Below are 11,902 nucleotides of genomic sequence, written 5' to 3'. Positions count from 1 at the left end.
GAAGATCCATTCACACTCTGCCAAGTATTTACATGGACATACAACAGACAGTACCATTATATTTCTATAAATAGCGTCAGTGCATTTGATCCTTGTGTACCTCATTCATAATGTCATTAGGCCTGGCATGGCCTAGCGCGTAAGGCGTGCGACTCGTAATCCGAGGGTCGCGGGTTCGCGCCCGCGTCGCGCCAAACATGCTCGCCCTCCCAGCCGTGGGGACGTTATAATGTGACGGTCAATCCCACTATTCGTTGGTAAAAGAGTAGCTCAAGAGGTGGCGGTGGGTGGTGATGACTAGCTGCCTTCCCTTACACTGCTAAATTAGGGACGGCTAGCACAGATAGCCATCGAGTAACTTTGTGCGAAATTCCAAAAACAACAAAAAAACAAACATAATGTCATACCTGCACCCTGAGAATGGAGAAAAATAAAGTTCTCCGTTCAGGGTAAGTTTGAGTGCTTAATGCAAGCGCCGCAGGCGCGAAGCCATGCTATGGGGTTCCGGGAGCATGCCTCCCCGGAAAATTAAATAAAAACATAAAAGAAAAGCCTGAATTATGCATTCTGAGACTACCTTTTGGGCAAATTCCAGAATGGCACACTGAGGTGTTTGTCTTATTTTTTTAATCATAAATAAATATATTGGCCTATATATATAATATATAACTTAAAGTTATCAGGCCCAGCAAAGTAAGCCTACAGTCCTGTCATCAACATATAAAATATAGAGTCGCTCAGGAGAGTGCAAAATATATGTATAGTGTCTATAATCTGTATTCAAATATAATGGGCAGTGTATGTTCAGATTCCCTGGATTTCAAGAATTAACTTCACAAATAAACAGAGGATTGCACCATGGCACTAACCTAGTACCACTGGTGCCAGCTATAGTGAATTATTCACTATAGATAGCGCCAATGGTACTCTGAATGTGACGTTCACAAACAAAAGTTGCGATAAACAATCATTCACTATGTCAAGCCTGAAAAAGCAAAAGACACTGCATGGGTTCTTTAAACCCATTCATGAGACTGAACCTGATCAATCTGCTGCAGCCAATCTGGTTTAATCAGAATTGTCAACTGAATTGTCAGAGTCATCACCGTGGCCTTCTACCAGTGCTGCTACTACCACCTGAGGTCCAGTCTGGGTCATTGGAAATTACATTTCTGATGATGTCAGCATTGGTAAACAGGTAAGTCGACTCCTCATTATAATAATTTTGTACTAAAAATCATGCAAACACCCTGATGAGTTTTAGACTGAATATTCATTGCTGCTAGTGATTGTAGGCCTACAGCCACAGGATGTTAGGCCTGCTCTGTGAAGCACAGCTCTAAGCCTTTCTCTTCAAGGTTATTGTACTCTCATAACAAATTTTCCTATGTGCAAAATAACTTTATTAGAACTATGTTTTTCTGTCTCTTTTAGATAAATATTGAAACCAAAAAGTGCCTCCTTGAGAATGCCTGCAAGCCAGGGAGTGATCATGTTTTCCCCCAGTGTGGTCCAAGAAAGCTGCGTTTTCAGCATCGTTGGCTTTCACAGTGGAGATGGCTATACTACAGTCAACATGCAGAGGGTGCTTTCTGCAAGTACTGCTGTCTTTTTTCTCCTGGTACTGGTGTTGGAAGCCAGAAATTGGGATAATTAGTGAAATTTCCATACACAAACTGGAAGAAGGCTGTTGAAGACTTAAAGTAACATGAATTGAAACAGTACCACCAAGACAGCAAAGAAAAAACTAACAATTTTCTACAGGTCGTAAACACAAGTTCATCTGTGCACTTGCAGCTTGATGCAACTTACAAGCAAGAAATTGAACAGAACCGGCAATATTTAATGCCTATTATTGATACTGTATTGCTGTGTGGGAGACAGGGTTTAGCTTTGAGGGGAAAATATGATTCTGGTCCAATGTTTGTTGGTGAAACTGATGAGAAGCCCATCAGTAATGATAGGAATTTTCGGGCAATTTTGTGCTACAGGGCAAAGGGTGATGTCAAGCTTTCAGCAAGCCTTAAAAGTACAAAGAGAAATGCTACTTATCTGAGTCTTCAAATTCAAAATGAAATCATCAGTGCCTGTAATACTAATGTTCTTGATGCTTTGGTAAACAGGGTTAATGCTGCAAAGTGTACAACATTTTCTGTGAGGCTCAAACTCTGTGTAGTGAGCTTCAAATTGACATCATAATGCCAAGGCAGGCTAAAAGAGAGATGTACCGTGCTAACCAACAAACCACTAGCCCTGAGGAGTACTTTCGTATTGTTATATTTGTGCCATTTGTTGATCACTTTCTTTCACAAATACGTCCAGTCACAAAACTCTCCTTACAAACTTCATGTGTCTACTACCACAGAACGGTTAGAACCTACAGGACAACAATGTAGCCAAATTAAAAAGTTGGCCAATATATACAAGACTGACATTAACAGCACTTCATTAGCTGCAGTAGTTGAACTTAGGGTTTGGTACAAATTACTTGCGAACAACAGACCAAAAAATGTCATAGATGCATATGCAGTGTGCAATGCTCAGTTGAGCATTCGTTTTCAACTCTCAGAAGACTCAAAACGTATTTGAAAAATACCACCACTGACGATCGATTGAATGGCCTGACCTCATTGTACATTCACCGTGACATAAAGTTGAACCAAAGTGTGTTATAAATATCCTGGAAAGAACGAACAGACGTTTGAACCTTTCACAGATATTCGATTGTATTTCCCTAGTTCTGACAAAACTTGCTGTATTAAAAGAGTCTCCAATCAGAAACTTGCATTTGACCATTTGTTGTGTATGAAATTATCTGCCATGCAATCACGGATCTTTATGAAACTTCACAGATGGCAACTGAACTTGTCTAAAATGTTTGGGTCCATGGAGGGTTAACCCCTAAACCCCCCTTGGCTACGCCTCTGTCTTCGTGAGGCGCTGGGATAAATTGTGATCTCTATTGCAAATCTGCATGCACACATGATAAAAATTTCGTGAGATTGGGGGTTACACATCACGTAATAAAAATGTTTTTCGGATATCATATAAGCAAGAGTTCTATTATAGTATGATTTCACAATACATGGTACCGAAAACTTCTAGTACAAAGGACACTTCAAATCGAATTGTCTAATCAAATATGACAAATCAACTGACTTATCTAGCAAGATAAATCAGATCTCGTGACGCTTTAGAAAGTTATATATCGAGCGAATGTATTAAAACTCAGTGATATTGCTCACGTGTTTCTGCTTAAAAGGGTGAGAGTATTGGTACCTAAAGTATTTGTCAGCAAATGATGAAATTTACAAGTAAAATCTTAACAACTAAACACTGCTATTTGAAAAAGGGTTCCATTAGATGGCTGATGCATTACCTGAATATATTTCCCTCTACAATGCATAGTACTATCAACACACACTTCTTTCTTGGTGCATATTGTGACATCGTCCATACTTTCTTTCTCCTAATTTCATGTCTGCATATTTTATTAAAGTTTAAAAGCTTCCTATGCATGCACACACATAATTCTTTTGATTATTTAGCTTTTTATATATTACTCTTTATAGCGTCTCAGCTTACCACCGCTAATTTAGACTTGTTAAATTAGAGGGAAAGCAACTAGTCCACAACACTCGCTGTCAAATCTTACACTACTGTAATCGCGTAAATGGATTTGACTGTCGCTCTTATAATGCACCTCAAAATGCTAAGCGTGATTTGTAGCAATGGATCATGGACCGTGAAACCTTGGACCCTCAGTTCTACACGCTAGTGACTACGCCACGCTTGATCAATATATAATATATATATATATTAGTACTAACTGTTATTGGCCCAGCATGGACAAGCGCGTTAAGGCGTGCGACTCGTAATCTCAGGGTCGCGGGTTCGCATCCGCGTCACGCCAAACATGGCCGTGGGGAGTTATAATGTGACGGTCAATCCCACTATTCGTTGATAAAAGAGTAGCCCAAGAGTTGGCGGTGGGTGGTAATGACTAGCTGCCTTCTCTCTGGTCTTACACTGCTAAATTAGGGACGGCTAGCACAGATAGCCCTCGAGTAGCTTTGTGCGAAATTACAAAAAACAAAACAAACAAACTAACTCTTATGATCTGTCTGCTTTGGAATTTTAGGACTACGATCAATTTAATTCTGAGGTAGTTAAGAAATATTGGAAAGTTCAAAAAACGATAAGGCTACTGAGCCGGATAATATGTAATCAATGGTTTTAAAAGAGGTTAAAAACTGGATGTGTGAGCTACTTACTACTATTTTTGTCTGCTCTTGACCAGTAGGCAGGTTCCAGAGGATTGGAAGTTAGCTAACGTAACTCCTCTTTGTAAGAAAGGTAATAAAACTGTTCGAGTAATTGCACGCCAGATAGTGGCATATCTCTTTGTTTGCGGATCCACACCGCCAGAAACCGAGTTTTGATACCCGTGGTGGGTAGTGTACAAATAGCCTATTGTGTAACATTGTGTTTAATTCTAAACAATCAATAGGTCTTACGTCAGTTGTGGGAAAATTTCGAAAAGTCAGTTAAAATATGCTATACAAAGCCATTTAACAAATTTTAGAATTTTATTGGATAGTCCATATGATTTCACAAAGGAAAAATCTTAACTTACAAATATCTTGGCATTCGTTGAAAAGGCTACAGCCTATATTGACGAGGATAAAGGCTTCGATCTGGATATTCAGAAAGTATTTGACAAGATGCCACATAAAAAGTTTGTAAAAAATTTATCGCTATAGATGTGGGGGATAAGTTAGCAAAATAGATAAAAGAGTGGCTTGATGGTACAAGGAAGAGTGTTATTGTAAATACGGTTCAGTCAAATGCGATTAATGTCACAAGTGAGTCGCCTCAGGGTACAGTCTTAGTATCTTTACTCTTTTGATTCATAGTAATGACATCTATTAAAATAGTCAATAAATAACATGATGCTTTTTTCTAACTTTAGATATCTTGTTATTTGATTATGAGTCAATATATTTCTTTTATAAGCAGTTATCATGATTATTCACTGATTATAACAACATACTTACCAATGAAAAGTAGAGAAAAGATAACAACGATGTTTAAGATCACGAAGTATATATCATTTCTTGTATTAACAGAACCCGCTGGAACAGCTGTACGTCTACTGATACACAACGCAAAGTCAGGGATACCACAACCCTCGGTGGACACTGTGGCTTTGCTATAAGAAAAGCAAAAACACAATTTCTGTGTTGACTTTTATTGTGACAGTAAAACAAGCTTCAACATGAGCTCTTTTTAATTGTTTTACCTAGTATGAACGCGAATATATTAAAATATATTTCAGTTTCGTTATTTTTCTGAGGTAGACAATTCTCACTTCTTTTAGACACAAATATGAATAAGTACAAATTACGTTGTAGCCAGAATAATACTGTTACAGCCCATACAAAGACCAGATAATGAAGAGAACATGATCGTTTTCAAGTTTTATATGCATTGTAAGAGAATAGATGAAAAGGGCACACATCACGGTCACAGATGATATAATCTCACACAATATATTTAAAGTTTTCACAGAGTGTACACAGTCTGTTTTCAATATAACCATTCCTCACAGAATTTCTAAATATTAAATCCAACATCGAAATCCAAACATAAACCGACTGCCTGTTAAAACAAATTTTAAAACATTTTATCCATCGCCAAATTATGATGAAATCTAAAAACTTTCCACGGCATTCATTACTAAATTCTTGGGTGAGTTTCTCTCAGAAAATTTACAGCTGTAACTTAACTCAAATTGTTAATTGAGCCAACAATGAAATATCCTATTACAATGTTTCTTCTTTTCAAAAACGGTTCAAAACTTTTACACAGTTAGAATAGCAGAGGTTTTCAGATATATCTTTTTCGTATTTTGAAGCTTTTTTTTTCGACACAAGAGAAAATAAGAGAGCATTACAAAAAATAAAATATAGTGACAATAAATTAGTTCAGTTGACCAAAGTAACACTAAATTAAGTACGATAATTGATCTCCGGCATAACTTGAACTCCAAAAACAGCTTTCCTTCACACTTTCCCAGCTCAAATAACATCATTCTCAAATACTCTATAATCGTTAGGGGTAGAAGGGGTGTACTTTTTCGTCATGGAAGAACTAGTGTACATAATTAGTGGTTGTTTTATCCAATACATTCTCAGACTAATTTCACAGCAAAATCTTCTGTTTACATACTTGAAGAAATTAGGACTTAAATACACGGCAGAAAATACATACTTATATAGCAATGACAAAGACGAAGTAATGTTAATATCCGAGAAATAACTTAGTATTTCAGTATAGTTCCATCCAAGAATACCAGTCAAAATTTGTAAACACTATATACTACACCAAAACTCAAAGATAGACCCACACTCCGTTGAAACACATTTAGAAACTGTTGATAATTGCCAAACCTATGTATAAATCAAAAAGCTCTTCAAAGCATCACCGAATACTAGGGAAAGAAGCGTTAAAGGTGTCTCGGTGAATTCGTATCAGAATATTGAAAGATGTAACTCAACTCAATTGGATAATTTGGTGAACAACGACGTAACCTGCAACGATATTACGTCTCTTAAGGGTTTGATTCTTAAAGATTTTACATAATTATAATAGGAGATGTTTGCAGATTTATCTTACTCATCTACTTAAGGTTTCTTTAAAGATACATAAGAAGTTAACGCGATAATAGAAAGAAATACTACGGTAGTAATGAAATTGTTCATTTGAATAGAGTATAATACTAATTTAAGCTATCTATGAATAAATCTACGACGAGCCTTAAACTCCCAAATATAGCCTTTAAAAGACCAAAATAATAAAGATGAAAACAGCATCAATACAAAATAGTTAGGGGGAGATTTAGTGCATAGAATTAGTGACTCTTTGATACAAAATCATTCTCAGAATAATTTCACTCATAAATTTATTTTGAATTACCACAATGTTCTTTTAAGAAAATGGAACAAATTAGGACACAATATTCGGTTCGTAACATTTACATAACAACGATGAAAGATAAAGTATTATTATTATCCGACACATAACTTAATATATTCCTTATAAAGACACACAATCTATGTTCCATATAACCAAAATAAATTTATTTAAAACACAGTACTAATTCGTTCAATGAGTTATCAGATACTTAAGATAAACTAAAGATATATTTTATCCTACATAATTGCCCCCAGTGGCTAGCGGTATATCTGCGAACTTACAACGCTAAAATCCAGGTTTCGATAACCGTGGTGGGCAGAGCACAGATAGCCCATTGGTTAGATTTGTCATTACTTCAAAACAATAACAACCTAAATCCTTCAATATTTCTGGAAACAAACATTAACCCTATCAATTATAGACTTACTTTGCTAAATCATAACTTTCGATATATTGTTACTTCGATCTTATTATTCACAAATAAACATACATATAATTATCACGTGTATTTACCGCTGCAAAGAAAAGAAGTGGCACTAGCCTTTTTTAAGAACACCAGAAATACACTATTTCTTAGGTTAATAATTTTCGTTATGAAACCAAAAAAAGGTGCTATTTGAACTATTGCGATTTTGACTATAATTAACCTGGTTAAACTTGAATGAAAAACTTGGAGGTAAATAATATAAAATTCTCAATTGAAATAACTTTCTTTTTAAACAGAAAGCTAATAAACGAAATCAACTTCCATCAAAAGTGAAACTTTAGCTTTAATGTCTGAAAACTTTGAAAATTTCTGATGGTTTGTGAATCCAACTTATTCTCGTCAGAACATTATTTAATTTAGATGCAATCAACAAGAGATGGGTCTTGTTTTACTTTTTCTGTAGTTGTGATACATAGATTCAATAATAGTAGATCACAGTAAATTGAAGTAGCTGTAAGCATTGAGAATATTACTAAGACTCAATGAATATAGACAGAAGGCAGGGATTTTCGAAATTTAGTTTATTTTTAGAAGTGTGAACGTTCTTTCTTTTTGGAGTAAGTAGCATAACAGTGTGGTTTGTTAGAGCCAAATGTATATAATTCAAGCGGAATGAGTAAAAAAAAAAAAAAAAAAGATTCTGGCTTAGTCTTTTTCATATGTTCTACCCACTTTCAAAACACAAATGAAGAATGGGACCGTCACGATTACATACGAAATAGTCTCACTTTCATATCTGTGTGTGTTTTCTTTTAGCAAAGCCACAAAGGCTATCTGCTCAGCCCACCGAGGGGAATCGAAACCCTGTTTTTAGCGTTGTAAATCCGGAGACATACCGCTGTACTAGCGGGAGACACTTTTATATCAGAAGACTAAGTTTTATAAATGCCATCGCTTCAAATACCAAATAAAAAGGTGCGTTTGGATTACTTCACTAAATTATAAAAATGGCTCAGTTTCTTCACAAATTTCGAGTATTCATACGGTGCAGTTTATTTTATGAATTTCTGAAAGGATTTGAATATACTAATTCCTACACCAGAAATTAACACCATGTTCAAACACATTTTACAAACTGTTAACCATCCCCAACTTCAGAATGCGACACCAAAACATTTGACACATCACTTAATCTATATCATCTTTTCGAAAAACGGTTCAAAACTTTTGCATAGTTACAAAAGCAGAGATTTACATCTTTTTTATATATTGAAGCTTTCTTTCTCGACACAAAAAAAAATAGTAGAGCAATACAAAAGACAAAATATAGTAACAATAAAGTAGTTCAGTTGACCAAAATAACACTAAATTAAGCACTGCATAAATAAATCTTGGGCATACATAGAACTTCAACATACAGCTCTCCGAAGGTTGACGAATAACATTTGTAAACACTACACAGGAATTCAAACATAGACGCCACGTTGAAACACATTTTACAAAGTGTTCACCAACCTCAACATTAAGATGTGATCCCCAAAACATTTCACACATGATGAAATCCTAAAAAGAGGAAGTGTTAAAACTGTATCTGTTAGTTCTACTCATAAAATAGAAAACTGTAAATTTAATTCACTTCGTTAGCTCTATGAACAAAAGAATAAATTGCTACAATGATTCGTATCTTCAAACTTTTTTCAAACATATTACATAAATAAAATACCAGACATTTGCAGATATACCTCTTTCACCGACTGAAATTTTGTTTAATGATACATTAGAAATTAATCAACACCAAAAATATGATATAGAGACATAATGAAGTTCTTCCATAGACAACACTAACACTCATTCAAATACTCTATGAATAAATAGAAAACGAACGTTACAGTCACACTTCATGCATATAGATATACAAAATCTGAAATGTTGCAAATACCTTTAGCTTCAAAATCATAAAAATGTTGAAGGGAAGAAGAGGACTTCTCATTCAAACTGGGAGATTTAGCACATAGAACATGTTATTTACTCATATACAGTACTTTCAGAGGAATTCTATAGCTAAAATTGACTTAAATTACCAAAACCTTATTGTACATTTGAAAAAATTATAACTTAAAGAAAATATTTATATAACAATGACTTATATTCTCCATTTATTTGAAGCTTTTATGAAGTGCAATTCTATCTTCGAAATTCGGTTACTTTGTAAACACTAAATGCGAAACATGAATTCAAAGATAGATCGACACCACGTTTAAACATATTTACAAACCACTGACAATCTCCAATCCTGTATTGAAATTAGAAAACTTTTTACAGCATCACCAAATTCAAAACATCACTAAAAGAAAGAAGCGGTAAACGAGAGTTCCTCTCATAATATTAACAGTGTAAGTCAATTCAAATGGACAGTTTGGTGAACACACAGATAATCGGCTACAATGATTTCGTTTCTTAGAAGGTTTATTTTCGAAGAGTTTACTCAATTAAAGAAGCAGATGTACCTGTTTCATCTACTCAAATATTTTTTAGTGATACATTAGAAATTAATACGACAATAGAAAGATGATATATAGACATAATTAAGTTAATCTCTAGAGCACAGTAACATTCACTTCAATACTATATGAAAAAATATAAGACTAACCTTTCACTTCCTCTTACAGCATTCAGATTTCCACAATTCATAAATTTGCAAATATCAAGAGCTCCATAATTTTATAAATTCTGAAGGGTAGAAGAGGAGTTCTCATTCCCACTGGAAACTTTAAGGCACAGAACTCGTTACTTATTGATACATATCGCCTCAGCGTATTTTATAACTAACTTTTTACTTAAACTACCGAAATATAATTGTACATTGGAAAAAAATTAGAATTTAAAGTGTTTATATAACAATGACCAAAGACAAAGTTTTGTTATTAACCGACACATAACTAACTCTAAACCAGAAAAAGACAAGCATCCTAACGTTCAATATAAAAAAATGGAGTTTTCAAATATGCATAACTACATCAGTTAACGACAGTTATACATATCGTTTAAATTAAAGATATATCTTATCCGCATTCTTTAAATGTTTTTCGAAAGAAACATGTATACTATCGATTTTCACTATTATCGACAATTTGCTACATAGTAACTTTCGATATTTTTTAAGTACGATGTAGGTAAATTTTGATAAATCCTTCTGTATCATTATTCGTATGAATTGGGCCAACATTACGTTCACAGACAACATAGTCTCATGGAATATCTTTCACGTTTTCGTAGAGTGTACACAGTTTATTTTCAAAATATGAATTTTCACAAGTTTTGAAATACAAAATCGAAATATAAACCGACACATATAAACAGATTTTAAAAAACCTTGATCCATCGACAAACTTATGATGAAATCTCAAAACTTAATGCTGCATCTACACATTCGGGTGTTAAATCCTCTCAAAGAATTTCCTGCTGTAACCCAACTTTTATTGCTAATTGAGCCAAAAATGAAATATCCTATTACAATGTTTCTTCTTTTCGAAAGACGGTTCAAAGTTTTTGCATAGTTAGAATAGAAGAGGTTCATATCTTTTTTGTGTATTGAAGCATTTTTACTCGAAGGAAAAGAAAATAATAGAATTATGCGGAAAATAGAATATAGTAATAATAATATGGTTCAGTTAACCAAAGTAATATTAAATTAAGCACTGTATGAATAAATCTCAATTATTCATCGAAGTCCAACATAAAGCTTTCCTTCACACCTCCCCATTTCATAAAGTTGGCAAATAACATATCCTCAAATAGTTTCTCACTTTCAGAAGAATTGCTAAATATAATTAACGGTTTCATTATTCAATACACTCTCAATCTAATTTCACAGAAAGTTCTTTCGTTTATATACTTGAAGAAATTAGGACTTTAATTAATAATAATAATAATGACCAAGACGAAGTACTGTTAGTATCCGAGAAATAACTTAATATTTCACTGCAGTATAAAAGTGACTTCTATTCTCGATATATTTGGAGCTATTATGAAGTGCAATTCTATCTTCGAACTCCAGCCGCATTTGTAAACACTAAATGCTAAACCGGAATTCAAAGATAGATCGACACCTCGTTTAAACATATTTTCAAATCATTGACAATCTCGAATCCTGTATTGAAATTCGAAAACTTTGCACAGCATCACCAAATTCAGGAGAAAGAAGCCGTAATCGAGAGTTCCTCTCACAATAATGAGAGTGTAAGTCGATTCAATTCGATAGTTTGGTGAACACATAGATAATCGGCTACAATGATTTCGAGTCTTAGAAGATTTATATTCGAAGAGTTTACCTATTTAAAATAGCACTTTTTTGCAGATGTACCTTTTTCACCTTATCAATTTTTTTAGTGATACATTAGAAATTAATACGACAATAAAAAGATGATACATAGACATAATGAAGTTAATCTCTAGAGCACAGTAATACTCATTTCAATACTCCATGAAAAAAAATAT

This window comes from Tachypleus tridentatus, chromosome 2 (genome assembly GCF_004210375.1).
Source record: "Tachypleus tridentatus isolate NWPU-2018 chromosome 2, ASM421037v1, whole genome shotgun sequence".
Taxonomy (NCBI): Eukaryota; Metazoa; Arthropoda; class Merostomata; order Xiphosura; family Limulidae; genus Tachypleus; species Tachypleus tridentatus.
The sequence above is the reverse complement of the archived record's forward strand: the minus strand, read 5'-3'. Positions refer to the sequence as shown.